The 5,728-nt window shown below is 49.7% G+C and overlaps 1 long non-coding RNA gene across 1 annotated transcript; it reads right to left on the bottom strand.

The window, feature by feature from the left end:
- Positions 1–371: 371 nt before the first annotated feature.
- Positions 372–1,561, bottom strand: LOC123130569 (uncharacterized). The gene is made up of 2 exons (XR_006463875.1): positions 909–1,561; positions 372–823 (listed from the first exon to the last, which is right to left on the bottom strand). It is a non-coding gene; the product is annotated as an uncharacterized lncRNA (long non-coding RNA).
- Between the last annotated feature and the right edge of the window lie 4,167 nt (positions 1,562–5,728).

Here is a 5,728-nt window from a genome sequence, read left to right as displayed (position 1 = left end):
GCATGTCAACTTGCCTTGCTTTGTCTTGGGGTGTCTGTATGGTGATCATCTTATGCAGGAGTTGGACTGGGGGAGAAACTATTTATTTATTGATTGCTTATGCATGACTCGGCGATGGTTGATTAAAATGTTTCAGTGAACAGTGTCGTAACGTATGATTCATGTAATGTACAAGTGTGTTGTGGTTCATATATACTCTGGTGGTTCAGTCCATGGCAAAACAAGGGCTGACACGACATTATGACTGTACCAACCACACTGGTGAGCGCAAGTGCAATCACACGTGACGTGTCAGCCCGAGAGCATGTACAATGGTGCTATCTTAGAAGTGTCACGTAGGATAAACGATGAGGTGGAGGAGAGAGAACTCATAAGAAAAGGCTTGTCTCTCTTATTTAAGAGAAGACAAAGAGATGATCTCTTAGCACAATATGTCTCATCACATTTTTAGGAATGGCTAGTTATTGAAGATAAGGCTAAGAGATGACCCATTGTAGACTTTTCCTTTTGTCATCTCTAAATTACGTGCAAGACTTAAGATAAGACTATCTTATCAATCATTGTGCATGCCATGAAGACCTGCCTGGTACGCCCGATCCTTCCCCTTCCATGGCAGCTGCTCCGCTCGGACATATGTCGCCATCTCCCCTCCCCGCTTTCATTGCTCGATTGGTTCGCCAGGTATAACTCGTCGGTGCAAGTAAGCTGCCAGCGGGAGATGCGCGGGGACAACTTGGCAATATGCAACCAGCTGGTTAGCCAGCAGCTGGGCACGAGGACAGCTGGACAATCTGCAATCAGAAGATATCATGTATCCACACCTCTGCAATCAGAGATCCCAAGCATAAATCAGTATAAACATTTAAGAATAGGTAACCAGCATCTCCAGTTTTGGGTAGATAACTTACATCCTTGTTGACACACTTGTAGAAGCGATGCCCACCGTTCACTCCAGATCGAGCAATCCAGGTGTAGACCTGCCCGCCGCACTATGTACAAGGAACGAGGGGCAAGATCCCATCCTAACCTTACAGATGACGATGAAGCGGACATGGTTGGGAAGGAGATGTTGCTGGCAATGGCTCGGATTGGATAGGATGTAGCTGCAGATCTGGGTGAGGAATCGACTAGGTGGAGGGGATTAAGAAGATTGGGGAGGGGGGATTGCTGCCTCCAACGGGAAGATGCATTTGCATTGAATGGAAGTAGGTGCCTCGGTTAGTCCAGAATCTCCTCGGAACCGGCTCACATCGTCGACAAATTTCTGATTCGCGACACCGAATTTCTGTTCCGTGGTGCGGTCGACTGACGGCGTATCCATCATTGTGTCCGGCTGGTGGGCCATGGGCCATAATAGAAATTATGGACGGGAGATTCCAGATGGAAAGACAGAACCACCTCCGCGCATCACGAGAGACGCATGTGGTACAGATAACGAGACCACTCAGCTCGTGATCACATTAGCACTTTCGCATTGTATATGTTATTCCTTGCACACTCTTTTTAGAAATTGAGAACTAATATATTGCCTTGCCACCACCTTTAGCAAGATTTCCTTGCAGTCCAAGAACAAAGTGTACCTTTCATCTATTCGGCTTTAACACATAGGCTTTGCAAAAATGTTGAAAACAGTCACTATGGTCAACTTCTAACATCGTAGGTGGATCCAAGATCTAACTCATGGCAATTATGCATGTATGTATAATAGATCGTCAAATAGCACGGCTTTCTGCGATATGTTAGGGTTTGGCGACTCAGGGGCGACGCCCCCGCCACCGCCGCCGCCGCCGCCTGGCCCTGGCCTCGCGGCCGCTGGCGCTGTTTCCATGTGCGCCGCAATGGCGTACTATGGACTTGTTGCGGCCTCGTCCGCCCCCGCACCGCTGGATCCTCGTGTTCTTGGCGGCCATGTTGATGATCAGATCGCAAAGGAGTCTAAGGCAAATCCCGTTCTCACACAACCGCGGGAGTCCACATACACCACCAATCCTAGTCTACCCCCCAAGAATAATAACGGGACGGCTGGTGAATACTCATCGATCCATGGGGTGACCGCCCTAGCACACCTCAAGCCCTGTGATCCACCAGATCGAGTGTCCCTTCCGGCCCGGCGACCGTGGAAGACGACGAGTGCAGCGGCAATGGCAGTGCCACCTATGGTGATCACCCCGGAGATGTTTGCCGTAAACCTGGACGCTGGTGGGGGCGACAACGGGGCTCCCTTTGTGGACGCTACCCGCCCGAAGCCGGCTGATGGGGAGTCTGTGAACCCTGCGGCGGTGACCCCGAACACACTTGTTACCATTGTCGCTGAGCAGTGGACCGCTGACATGACAAGGATTTTACGACAACAAATTCAGCAAGAGGATGAAGCAAACAACCTGGCGTGTGAGGTGGATACGGTGGATATGATTCTGGCCATACGTGATCTGAGCAATCTGGAAACCTCCTCTAGTGACTATGATATGACGATGACAGTAGCTACCTCAGTACTAGGGAAAAGTACTGACTCCCTGGCCTCCGTTTCGTTTACTGACGAGCAGTCTGGTGACAACCAGAATCGGGGTAATATGAAGGTGAAAACCAACAAGGGTGGGCAACAAGTACAGGTGGAGGGCAAGTCTATGGAAGAAACCGGCCTAGGGGCTGCCGGTCAACTGACGGGGCCGAGTGTGGCGCCCCGTCGGGAGACATGAATGTCCTAAGCTGGAATTGTCGTGGTTCCGGGAACGCCGCGACAATTCGTGAACTGTGTGTCCTATCAAAGGCACATCTTCCCAAAGTTATCTTTCTTTGTGAAACTCGTCAAAAAAGTGTCCGTATGCGTCGTCTTAGAAGCCGCTTAGGGCTTAGTGGCTATGCTGGGGTCGATTGTATTGGCTTGAGTGGTGGGCTAGCACTGTTCTGGCATGAGAGTATGTACGTCGAAGTAAAAGATTCGAATGAAAGATTTATCGATGTTTACATGCGTGCGTCACCGTCTGATCCATTGTGGCATGCTACTTTCGTTTATGGTGAACCGAGGCAAGAAAACCGTCAGCACATGTGGTCTACCTTGTGTTCACTTCGCGCTACGTCATCGCTGCCGTGGTTTGCAGTGGGGGATTTTAATGAGGCTCTCTGGTAGTATGAACACTTCTCAGCAACACTACGTGCAGAGTCCTTGATGGCTGCCTTCTGTGATGCCTTGCTTTTGTGTGGATTACATGATCTTGGTTTTAAAGGGCTGCCTTATACTTTTGATAATGGAAGAGCTAGGAATGGTAATGTTAAAGTACGGCTCGACCGTGCGCTAGCGGATGATAGCTGGAGAGATATTTTCTCTGAAACTTCAGTGGTGCATCTCGTGTCACTGGCGTCTGATCACTGCCCTGTTCTGGTGTCACTGAACAAGGAGAACCGGCCGACTCGTACCCAGCGCTGCAAGCAATATGAAATTTGTTGAGAAAGAGAAGAGGCGCTGCCTGCTGTGATTGCTGAGGCTTGGCAGTCTGTGGAGAATCGAGCTGACCTTGCGGCTGTACATGCAACCCTCAAGGAGGTGATGGATCGCATGCATGCATGGGGAAATCACAAGTTCGGCAACGTGATGCGTGAGCTCAGCCAGTTACGCAGAACACTCTCTGAGCAAAGGAACACAAATGCGCCAGCCCAAGATATCCGCTGCACTACAGATCGTATGAATGAAATTCTTTACAGAGAGGAAATGCTCTGGCTCCAGCGTTCGCGTATCACATGGCTCAAAGAAGGAGACCGCAACACCAAATTTTTCCATCAGCGAGCAGTGTGGCGCGCGCGCAGAAATAAAATAGTTCGGCTGAAGGACGAACATGGTGTAGTTTAGGACACACCGAGCGAGATGGAAAGAATGACGGTCTCATATTTCAAATCAGTATACACACGGGACCCATCGCTAGTCCCTGATCCCATAATTAGCTTGTTTGAGAACCAGGTGACGGAGGAAATGAACACACAGCTCTGTCGGGACTTTTGTGAGGAAGAAATATCAGCAGCTTTGTTCCAGATAGGGCCACTCAAGGCGGCGGGGCCTGATGGTCTACCGGCTCGCTTCTATCAAAGGAACTGGGGCTTGATTAAAGCGGACATCGTTCATGCAGTGATAAAGTTTTTCCAAACAGGACACATGCCAGAGGGGATCAATGAAACATCTATCGTGCTTATCCCGAAGGTAGACAACCCGACTGAACTAAAGGACTTTCGGCCTATAAGTTTATGCAACGTTCTTTACAAGGTGGTGTCCAAGTGCTTGGTAAATAGACTACGTCCTCTTCTCGGTGAGATGATCTCAGAAAACCAGAGCGCCTTTATCCCAGGCAGGCTCATTACAGATAATGCCCTGCTCGCTTTTGAGTGTCTTCATTTCCTGGAGCATGGAGCAACACCACAAAATCAGTATTGCGCATACAAGGTCGATTTGTCTAAAGCTTATGACCGTGTTGATTGGAGGTTTCTGGAGGAGGCAATGCAAAAGATGGGCTTTGCTCACCGGTGGGTACAATGGATTATGGTGTGCGTGACCACGGTGAGATACTCGGTAAAATTTAATGGAGCACCATTGGAAGCATTCTCCCCATCAAGAGGCCTTCGTCAAGGTGATCCGCTATCCCCGTTTTTATTCCTTTTTGTTGCTGATGCATTGTCTGCCTTGCTTCAGTCCGAGGTAATAGCAGGGGTATAACACCGGTCAAAGTCTGCCGCCGTGCACCAGGAGTGTCCCACCTCCTATTCGCAGATGACACACTTTTATTCTTCAAGGCCACAGAGGAGCAAGCAGCCCGTGTTAAGCATGTCATTGACACTTATGCCACTTGCACAGGCCAGCTCATAAATCCTACCAAATGCTCAATTGAATTCAGTAAGCTTTGTTCACCAGCGGACCAACAAGCAGTACGCCAAACACTTTAGGTGGAAAAGCAGGTTTTTGAGTCCAAATATCTGGGGCTCCCAACTCCAGAAGGTCGCATGAACAGGGGCAAGTTCGAAAACCTTCAATCGAGTCTCACCAAGTGCATCATGTTGTGGGGAGATAATTATGTTTCTTAGAGTGGGAAGGAAGTTTTAATCAAAGCGGTGGCACAAGCACTACCCACATATCTTATGGGAGTGTTCAAACTACCCATGTCAGTCTGCGATGATCTAAGCAAGCTGATCCGGAACTTCTTTTGGGGTGAAGAGAACGGGAAGAGGAAGATGCATTGGTTGAGTTGGGGTAAAATGACACGAACCAAGGCGCAGGGAGGCATGGGTTTCAGGGACATGCGGGTGTTCAATCAAGCTCTTCTGGCCCGCCAAGCGTGGCGACTAATCCAATCCCCGGATAGTTTGTGTGCCCGCGTGCTCAAGGCACGATACTACCCTCAAGGCAATATTCTGGACACAGTGTTCGCGGGCCAGCCATCGTCGACTTGGTCTGCCATTGCTTATGGCCTTGAGCTACTCAAGGAAGGGATGATATGGAGGATAGGAAACGGAGCTTCGGTTCGGATATGGCGGGACAACTGGATCCCTCGCTCATCAACGCTTAAGCCACTTAGCCCCCGAGGCCGCTCTCGCCTAAACCGAGTCTCTAGTCTGCTGGATCAACACGGAGTGTGGGATGAATCAAAAATTCGAGCGACTTTCGCCCCGATTGATGTGGAGGCCATCTTGCGGATTAGAACATCGCCACGGCAGGAATCAGATTTCTTGGCATGGAATCCTGAAAAAA

This window comes from Triticum aestivum, chromosome 6A (assembly GCF_018294505.1).
Source record: "Triticum aestivum cultivar Chinese Spring chromosome 6A, IWGSC CS RefSeq v2.1, whole genome shotgun sequence".
NCBI classification, from domain to species: Eukaryota; Viridiplantae; Streptophyta; class Magnoliopsida; order Poales; family Poaceae; genus Triticum; species Triticum aestivum.
The sequence above is the reverse complement of the archived record's forward strand: the minus strand, read 5'-3'. Positions and strand labels throughout refer to the sequence as shown.